This window comes from Rhinoderma darwinii, chromosome 1, assembly GCF_050947455.1.
Source record: "Rhinoderma darwinii isolate aRhiDar2 chromosome 1, aRhiDar2.hap1, whole genome shotgun sequence".
Classification (NCBI taxonomy): Eukaryota; Metazoa; Chordata; class Amphibia; order Anura; family Rhinodermatidae; genus Rhinoderma; species Rhinoderma darwinii.
This window is the reverse complement of record NC_134687.1, coordinates 420,197,253-420,206,738: the sequence shown is the minus strand read 5'-3', so window position 1 is coordinate 420,206,738 and position 9,486 is coordinate 420,197,253.

Below are 9,486 nucleotides of genomic sequence, written 5' to 3'. Positions count from 1 at the left end.
AGAGGAGTGTATGATGCTAACCAATTAGCATCATACACTTCTCTCCATTCATTTACACTGCACTAGCGATATAGTTATATCATTATGTGCAGCTACATACACAAACCCTAACATTACTGTAGTGTCCTGATAATGAATATACATCACTACCAGCCTGGACGTGATGTTTATTCAGAATCCTGACACTTCTGAATCTTTTCTGTGAGATTCCAGCAAGGCAAGCATAATCTCGCGAGATTACGATGTAACCTGTCATTTCAAACGAGATTACGCTTGCCTTGCTGGAATCTCACAGAAAAGATTCAGAAGTGTCAGGATTCTGAATAAACATCACGTCCAGGCTGGTAGTGATGTATATTCATTATCAGGACACTACACTGTGTTCCAAATTATTATGCACATTGGATTTAAGTGTCATAAACATTTAATTATTAGTTTTTAAATTAAACTCATGGATGGTATTGTGTGTTAGGGCTCTTTGGATCATTGTAATCAATCTCAGATACCTGTGATAATTAGTTTGCCAGGTGTGCCCAATCAAAGGAAAACTACTTAAGAAGGATGTTCCACATTATTAAGCAGGCCACAGGTTTCCAGCAATATGGGAAAGAAAAAGGATTTCTCTGCTGCTGAAAAGCGTGAAATAGTGCAATACCTTGGACAAGGTATGAAAACATTGGATATTTCAAGGAAACTTAAGCGTGATCATCGTACTGTGAAAAGATTTGTGGCCGATTCAGAGCACAGACGGGTTCGTACAGATAAAGGCATAATGAGGAAGGTTTCTGCAAGACAAATTAATAGGATTAGGAGAGCAGCTGCTAAAATGCCATTGCAAAGCAGCAAACAGGTATTTGAAGCCGCTGGTGCCTCTGGAGTCCCGCGAACCTCAAGGTGTAGGATCCTTCAGAGGTTTGCAAGTGTGCATAAAGCTATTATTCGGCCACCCCTAAACAATGCTCACAAGCAGAAACGGTTGCAGTGGGCTCAGAAATACATGAAGCCTAATTTTCAAACCGTGTTGTTTACTGATGAGTGCCGTGCAACCCTGGATAGTCCAGATGGATGGAGTAGTGGATGGAGTAGTGGATGGTTGGTGAATGGCCACCATGTCCCAACAAGGCTGCGACGTCAGCAAGGAAGTGGCAGAGTCTTGTTTTGGGCTGGAATCATGGGGAGAGAGCTGGTAGGCCCCTTTAGGGTCCCTGACGGTGTGAAAATGACCTCTGCAAAGTACGTAGAGTTTATGACTGACCACTTTCTTCCGTGGTACAAAAAGAAGAACCGTGCCTTCCGTAGCAAAATTATCTTCATGCATGACAATGCACCATCCCATGCTGCAAAGAATACCTCTGTGTAATTGGCTACTATGGGCATAAAAGGAGAGAAACTTATGGTGTGGCCCCCATGTTCCCCTGACCTCAACCCTATTGAGAACCTTTGGAGCATCCTCAAGCAAAATATCTATGAGGGTGGGAGGCAGCTCACATCAAAACAGAAGCTCTGGGAGGCTATTCTGACATCCTGCAAAGATATTCAAGCAGAAACTGTCCAAACACTCACAAATTCAATGGATGCAAGAATTGTGAAGGTGATATCAAAGAAGGGGTCCTATGTTAACATGTAACTTGGCCTGTTAAGTTTTTTTTTATTGAAAGAGCCTTTGATTTTTGTAAATATGACCTTCTGATGCTGCAAATTCAACAAATTACCATTTTAGTTCTCTTTACAACCTTTAAAATGTTTTCATCTCTGTTGTGCATAATAATTTTAAACAGTGCATTTTGAGTTTTTTTACTTCTAAAAAAAAATCTGTTATCATTAGGAGATTTGTTCAATAAAATTTGCATTATACTCCAACGGTTGATGGCTTGAAGATTATACTGACTGTCATTTGCATCGACTATTTAGGAAAATCAGCGAAAAATAAAATTTGCATAATAATTTGGAACGCGGTGTACAGTAATGTAAGTGTTTGTTTGTGTATGTAGCTGCACACAACGATATAACTATATCGCTAGTCCAGTGTAAATGAATGGAGAGAAGTGTATGACGCTGATTGGTCAGCGTCATACACTCCTCTGTACAACGCCCACTTGGTCTAAAGTAAAACACGCCCACTTGGGCATTAAGAAACTCATTAGCATAAAGCTAAAAATCGCTCATAAAGTGGTTTCAAATAGATCGTTTTTCTAAATAAAAAGCATTACTGTCACCTACATTATAGCGCCGATCTCCTTATATAGGAGATAGGGTACTTATAATGTGGTGACAGAGTCTCTTTAAAGTTTAAAATAGGCTGGTCATTAAGGGGTTAAAAAGTACGACTAATCCCGCAAAAAACAAGTCCTCATACAGCTTATGTCGACGTAAGAATTAACAAGGTATAGCTCTTTGAATGCGACTATAGAAAAACGAAAAAAATTGCTTGGTCATTGGGGCCTAAAATAGGCTGGTCACTAAGGGGTTACGGTTACCATAGACATAAGATGAATGTTGGCTGAACACGTGAATTTCGTCTGACCATCTAATGTATATGACGCTGTCCCTACTCCCTTCCCCTTGACGGCAAATGTCGGGGGAGAGAAGGATTGGGTTATTGAATTTCAACATGCCCGATCCCTTTGTTACTGAGAAGAAAAGGTGTCTGGCAGCGACTTACTCCCTCCACCTATTGAAAACACATGCATGCTCGGGTTGTGAGGAATAGCTGTCGGTCGAACGAGCATTTAGCCAACAGCTATCTAAAGTGTATGGCAGGGCCGCCATGAGGAATTTATGGGCCCCATACAGCCAGATGTCTGGGCCCTCCATTACCGGGGTTGGGCAATGGAAAGTGTGGCACTTACGTTTGTACGTTACACGCATTAACTGATTTTGCTGTCAATTATAGTGAATGAAACCATGGAGCAGGCAGTGACCGGTTAATGCCCTGGATTTTGTTCTATTTAGCCAAAACGTATCCCTCTGTATGGCATAAAGTAGGATACGTCGCCCGGGGAATGGCCCTGGGGAAACTACTGAAGTCAATGTCCATAAACGGACAGTATTGTTGTAAAGGATCTGCCAGACACAGCTTCTGTGTCGACGCCCGTGGGTAATCAGTCTGCACCTGCTCCTATGTCTGTGAGACTGACTCCATCTTCCACCACTCAGGATGGCAGGCTTAGGAGTGGGAGAGCCTATCACAGCCTGACCAGACGGAGCTAGCTCTCGCCGACTGTCTATTTATACCTGCCTTTCCTGTTCCTCCTTTGCCTGTGATTCTGCTCTGCTTGTTTCCTGGCTCTGCTGCTGCTTGAACTACTGATCCTCTGCTTGTTATTGACCTTGGCTTACTGACCACTCTCCTGCTCAGCGTTTTGTACCTCGTGCACTCCTGGTTTGACTCGGCTCGTTCACTACTCTCGTTGCTCACGGTGTCTCCGTGGGCAGCTGCCCCGTTTCCCTAGCTTCTGTGTACCCTTGTCTGTTTGTCGTGCACTTACTGAGCGTAGGGACCGTCGCCCAGTTGTATCCCGTCGCCTAGGACGGGTCGTTGCAAGTAGGCAGGGACTGAGTGGCGGGTAGATTAGGGCTCACCTGTCTGTCTCCCTACCCCGTCATTACATAATCACAGGCCCATATACCTAGTCTACCCTGGTCCCTGACACAACTATGGACCCCCTTGAGACCCTGGCTCAGCAAATCCAGGGCCTTTCCCTACAGGTCCAAGCCCTGGCTCAGAGGGTCAACCAGCATGATGCTACGCTGGTAGTGCCTCCCACCTCACCTCTTGAACCTCACCTCAAGTTGCCTGACCGGTTCTCAGGGGACCGGAAGACTTTTTTCTCCTTTCGGGAGAGTTGTAGGCTCTATTTTCGCTTAAAGCTCCACTCCTCAGGTTCTGAGAGCCAGCGGGTGGGTATAATTATATCCCGGCTCCAGGACGGGCCCCAAGAATGGGCCTTCTCCTTGGCACCTGACGCCCCTGAACTTTCCTCCGTTGGTCTTTTCTTTTCTGCTCTCAGGCTCATTTATGACGAGACTGACAAGACTGCCTTTGCCGAGAGTCAGCTGGTGACCTTACGTCAGGGTAAGAGACCTGTTGAGGAGTATTGTTCTGACTTTAGGAAGTGGTGTGTAGCTTCTCGGTGAAATGACCCTGCCTTGAGGTGCCAGTTTAGATTGGGTCCTGAAAGACCTGCTAGTTAGCTATCCCTCTTCTGACTCCCTAGATCAGATTATGGCTTTAGCGGTACGACTTGACCGACGTCTCAGGGAACGACGAGTTGAACGTTTTTGTGCCTTCCCCTCTGACCCTCCCATGATGCCTCCCGAGGTTCCGTTGCTTCGTTCTTCCACGGAAGACTCGGATGTACCTATGCAACTCGGGGCCTCCGTGTCCCCCCAACAACGTAGAGAGTTCCGCAGGAAGAATGGTCTCTGCTTCTACTGTGGGGATGACAAGCATCAAGTGAACAACTGTCCTAGGCGTAAGAGTAAGCAGCCGGAAAACTTCCGCGCCTAAGTGATCATCGGGGAGGTCATTTGGGCGCACAGGTATTTCCCGTAAATATGAAACCTAATAAAATCTTGCTTCCCTTTCAGGTCTCTTTTGGTGGTAGGTCTGCTACCGGCAGTGCCTTCGTGGATTCAGGGTCTTCTGCTAATATTATGTCTGTGGAATTTGCTATGTCTCTAGCGATGCCATTGATTGATTTGCCTAAACCTGTCCCGGTAGTAGGTATCGACTCCACTCCTCTTGCTAATGGTTATCTTACACAGCATACCCCTGTTTTTGAACTCCTTGTTGGCTCCATGCATTTGGAGTAGTGCTCTGTACTGGTGATGCAGGGATTATCGTCCGATTTTGTTTTAGGCCATCCCTGGTTACAGTTGCATAATCCCACGTTTAACTGGAATACTGGGGATCTTACCAAATGGGGTAATGAATGCATGACGTCATGTTTTTCTGTAAATTCTATGGTGGTCTTAGGCCGTGCATTGACTTCCGGAACTTGAATAAGATCACTGTAAGGAACCAGTACCCCCTTCCTTTGATTCCTGATCTCTTCAATCAGGTTCAGGGGGCCCAATGGTTCTCTAAGTTTGATCTACGGGGGGCTTATAACCTTATTCGCATCAAAGAGGGGGATGAGTGGAAGACTGCGTTTAACACGCCCGAAGGTCATTGTCATTTCGAATACCTCGTCATGCCCTTTGGGTTGTGTAATGCTCCCGCGGTCTTCCAGAATTTCATAAATGAGATTTTAAGAGACTACCTGGGGTTATTTCTTGTAGTGTACCTTGATGACATACTTGTGTTTTCCAAGGACTGGTCCTCCCACATTGAGCATGTCAGGAAGGTGCTCCAGGCCCTTCGGGAAAACAAGCTGTTTGCTAAGACCGAAAAATGTGTGCTTGGGGTGCAGGAGATACCATTTTTGGGTCAAATCCTCACTCCTCATGAATTCCGCATGGACCCCGCCAAGGTCCAGGCTGTGGCGGAATGGGTCCAACCTGCCTCCCTGAAGGCGTTACAGTGCTTCCTGGGGTTCGCTAATTATTACAGGAGATTTATTGCTAACTTCTCGGTCATCGCTAAGCCTCTTATGGATCTCACTCGCAAAGGTGCTGATCTCCTCCACTGGCCTCCTGAGGCTGTCCAGGCTTTTGATGTCCTTAAGAAGTGCTTTATCTCGGCCCCAGTGCTGATTCAGCCCAACCAAATGGAGCCATTCATCGTGGAGGTTGACGCCTCCGAGGTGGGAGTGGGTGCTGTCTTGTCCCAGGGTACCAGGTCCCTCACCCATCTCCGTCCCTGTGCCTACTTCTCGAGGAAGTTTTCGCCCACTGAGAGTAACTATGATATTGGCAACCGCGAACTCTTAGCCTTTAAATGAGCATTTGAAGAGTGGCGCCACTTCCTGGAGGGGGCTAGGCACCAGGTAATGGTCCTTACTGACCACAAGAATCTGGTTTTCTTAGAATCTGCCCGGAGGCTAAACCCGAGACAAGCTCGACGGGCGTTATTTTTTTACCAGATTCAACTTTTTGATCACCTATAGGGCTGGGTCTAAAAATATTAAGGCTGATGCACTGTCGCATAGCTTCATGACCAGCCATCCTTCGGAGGAAGATCCTGCTTGTGTTTTGCCTCCAGGTATAATCATTTCCTCTATTGATTCTGATTTAGTCTCCGAAATTGCGGCTGATCAAAGTTCAGCTCCCGGGAACCTTCCTGAGAACAAGCTGTTTGTTCCCCTGCAATTCCGGCTAAGGGTACTTAGGGAAAATCATGACTCTGCACTATCTGGCCATCCAGGCATCCTGGGTACCAAGCACCTCATCGCCAGAAACTACTGGTGGCCTGGGTTGCTTAAAGACGTTAAGGCATATGTCGCCGCTTGTGAGGTTTGTGCTAGGTCCAAGACTCCCAGGTCCCGACCAGCGGGCTTACTATGTTCTTTAATAAATACCTATTAAAGTATAGACCCTAGGCTTCTGCCAAAAGATTATGTGTCCACACAAAACACAAGATCAAAACTCAATACCTATCACGAATTGTGAGGACAAATGATGTATCCACAACTGGATGAATGACACACAGCACACAATATGTACCATGAAAATATGAACAAACTTTATTTAAATACACATAATAACATGTTGGCCATCAAAAGATAAAATCAATAATACAAGCAATAAAAGGATAGCGTGGAGATACAGCAAAAACACATATGGATGACATGCCACTGAAATATAAACATCAAATGATGTGGTAAGGTACAGAGATCTACATACCAACAAAAGAGTATAACATATGCAGTGTAGACAGCATAGTTGTAATATAAATCTGACCAGGCATATAGACGATTATGCACAGTTATAACCATACACAGTCTACTAACACTATTTAAAGATAAAGAGAGAAGCTTAAAGTGCAAAGCTCAAAAACCTATACCAACCCGTGGATTGCATGATGTGTCCCACCAAAGGTATCTCCACACTAAACGCCCCCGACGCGCGTTTCGCCGTCAGCTTTCTCAAGGGGTTGCCTAAAGACGTTAAGGCCTACGTCGCCGCTTGTGAGGTTTGTGCTAGGTCCAAGACTCCCAGGTCCCGACCAGCGGGCTTACTATGTTCTTTGCCCATTCCCCAGAGACCTTGGACCCATGTCTCCATGGATTTTATCACCGATTTGCCTCCATCTCAAGGCAAGTCGGTGGTGTGGGTTGTAGTAGACCGCTTCAGTAAGATGTGCCACTTTGTGCCCCTCAAGAAACTACCCAATGCTAAGACGTTAGCTACCTTGTTTGTCAAACACATCCTGCGTCTCCATGGGGTTCCTGTCAATATTGTTTCTGACAGAGGGGTACAATTTGTTTCATTGTTTTGGAGAGCCTTCTGTAAAAAGTTGGAGATTGATCTGTCCTTCTCCTCTGCCTTCCATCCTGAAACTAATGGCCAAACTGAGAGGACTAATCAGTCTCTAGAACAATATTTAAGGTGTTTTATTTCTGACTGTCAACATGATTGGGTCTCATTCATTCCCCTCGCCGAATTTTCCCTTAACCGGGTCAGTAACTCGTCAGGGGTCTCCCCCTTTTTCTGTAATTTTGGGTTTAATCCACGGTTCTCCTCCGTTTCACCTGGTAGTTCCAACAATCCCGAGGTAGAGGTCGTTCATAGGGAACTGTGCACAGTCTGGGCCCAGGTTCAGAAGAACCTAGAGGTGTCCCAGAGCATACAAAAGACTCAGGCAGATAGAAGACGTTCTGCTAACCCCTTGTTTGTGGTTGGGGATCTGGTGTGGCTATCTTCAAAAAATTTGCGCCTTAAAGTCCCGTCCAAGTCCTGTGATTCTGCTCTGATTGTTTCCTGGCTCTGCTGCTCTGCTGCTTGAACTACTGATCCTCTGCTTGTTATTGACCTTGGCTTACTGACCACTCTCCTGCTCAGCGTTTTGTACCTCGTGCACTCCTGGTTTGACTCGGCTTGTTCACTACTCTCGTTGCTCACGGTGTCTCCGTGGGCAGCTTCCCCGTTTCCCTAGCTTCTGTGTACCCTTGTCTGTTTGTCTGTCATGCACTTACTGAGCGTAGGGACCGTCGTCCAGTTGTACCCCGTCGCCTAGGACGGGTCGTTGCAAGTAGGCAGGAACTGAGTGGCGGGTAGATTAGGGCTCACCTGTCTGTCTCCCTACCCTGTCATTACAATTGTCAGGAGCTTTCCCAGGGCTGCAGTCCCCGGGCAGAGGGACTTTGGCTTTGCAAAGCCTGAGTCCACGACCAGAGAGTCGGCAATGCTCCAGCCAGGGATTCTGGCCCTGGAGAATCCCCTGACGTCATATATGGACAGTGATGTCAGGAGCTTTCCCAGGGACAAAGTCCACGGGTAGAGCACTTGTGATGCTCTGCTTGGGGACTCCGGCATTGGGAAGCTCCTGACATCACTGTCCATATAGTAATGTCAGGAGCGGTATACGTTTTTTTGTGGAATCTCTCAGGATGGAATATCAAAGTCTACTACGCTATTCCATCCTTCAAATAAAGGTAAACCGACATATACCAGCCCGACGGAGGCTAAAAGCACATAATGGAGCCCTGTGAATTTTTGTTTACTTTGTTTATAGTGTACGTTCGGAGATTTTCTCTACGATAAATGTAGGGCAATAACACGATGTGAAGGGGGCGTTAAGAGAGGGGAAAGCACTTGCGAGGATATAAGGAGCACTAACTTTCTTACATTGCCATTAAAGTCCAATGTGTTTTTACGCAGCAAAAATCTGAGGCATCCCTTGGATTTCTGCCGCAGATGTGCCACAAGCGTGTAGTAGATCCGCAGATCCTCGGCTTTTCCGTGCAAAATAAGTCGCATGCTACTTATTGCTGCGGTGGATTTCTTTTCATGGTGCGGACAAAAATACACGTGGAAAATGTTTCCTAGCATGTGAACTGGGTTGCGGAAACCTCATATGCATGGGATGCAGATTGTCATTGAAATTCGTATCAAATCCAACACGTGTGAACGGGGCCTTAGGATGAGTTAAAAAAACCTCTGTTAGGCCAAATGCACACGATGCATATTACGTGCGGATTTGCTGCATGTATTTTCGTGCGGCAAATCCGCAGCGTAATACAGTACCAGCAAAGTAAATGAGAGCTCAATAAATCTCATATACACTTCGCAGATTTTTTCTGCATATAAATTGACCTGCGGTGCGTATTTTAAAATCTGCAGCATGTCAATTTATTTTGCGTTTTCGCTTGCAAATTGTATCTGACCAGTTTTAAAAAAAATCTAAAATAACAAATCCGCAGCATAAAACCTGCACCTACTGTATTTTCACGTAAAAATGTAAAAACCGCACCTAAGAATGCACTTTTAAGGCTTGCCCACACGTTGCGGAATTGCTGCATTTTTTCCGACCGGAATTGCGGACGGAAAATACACAGCAGAATACAGTAGCAGCAAAGTGGGTGTGATGTAACAAATCTCATC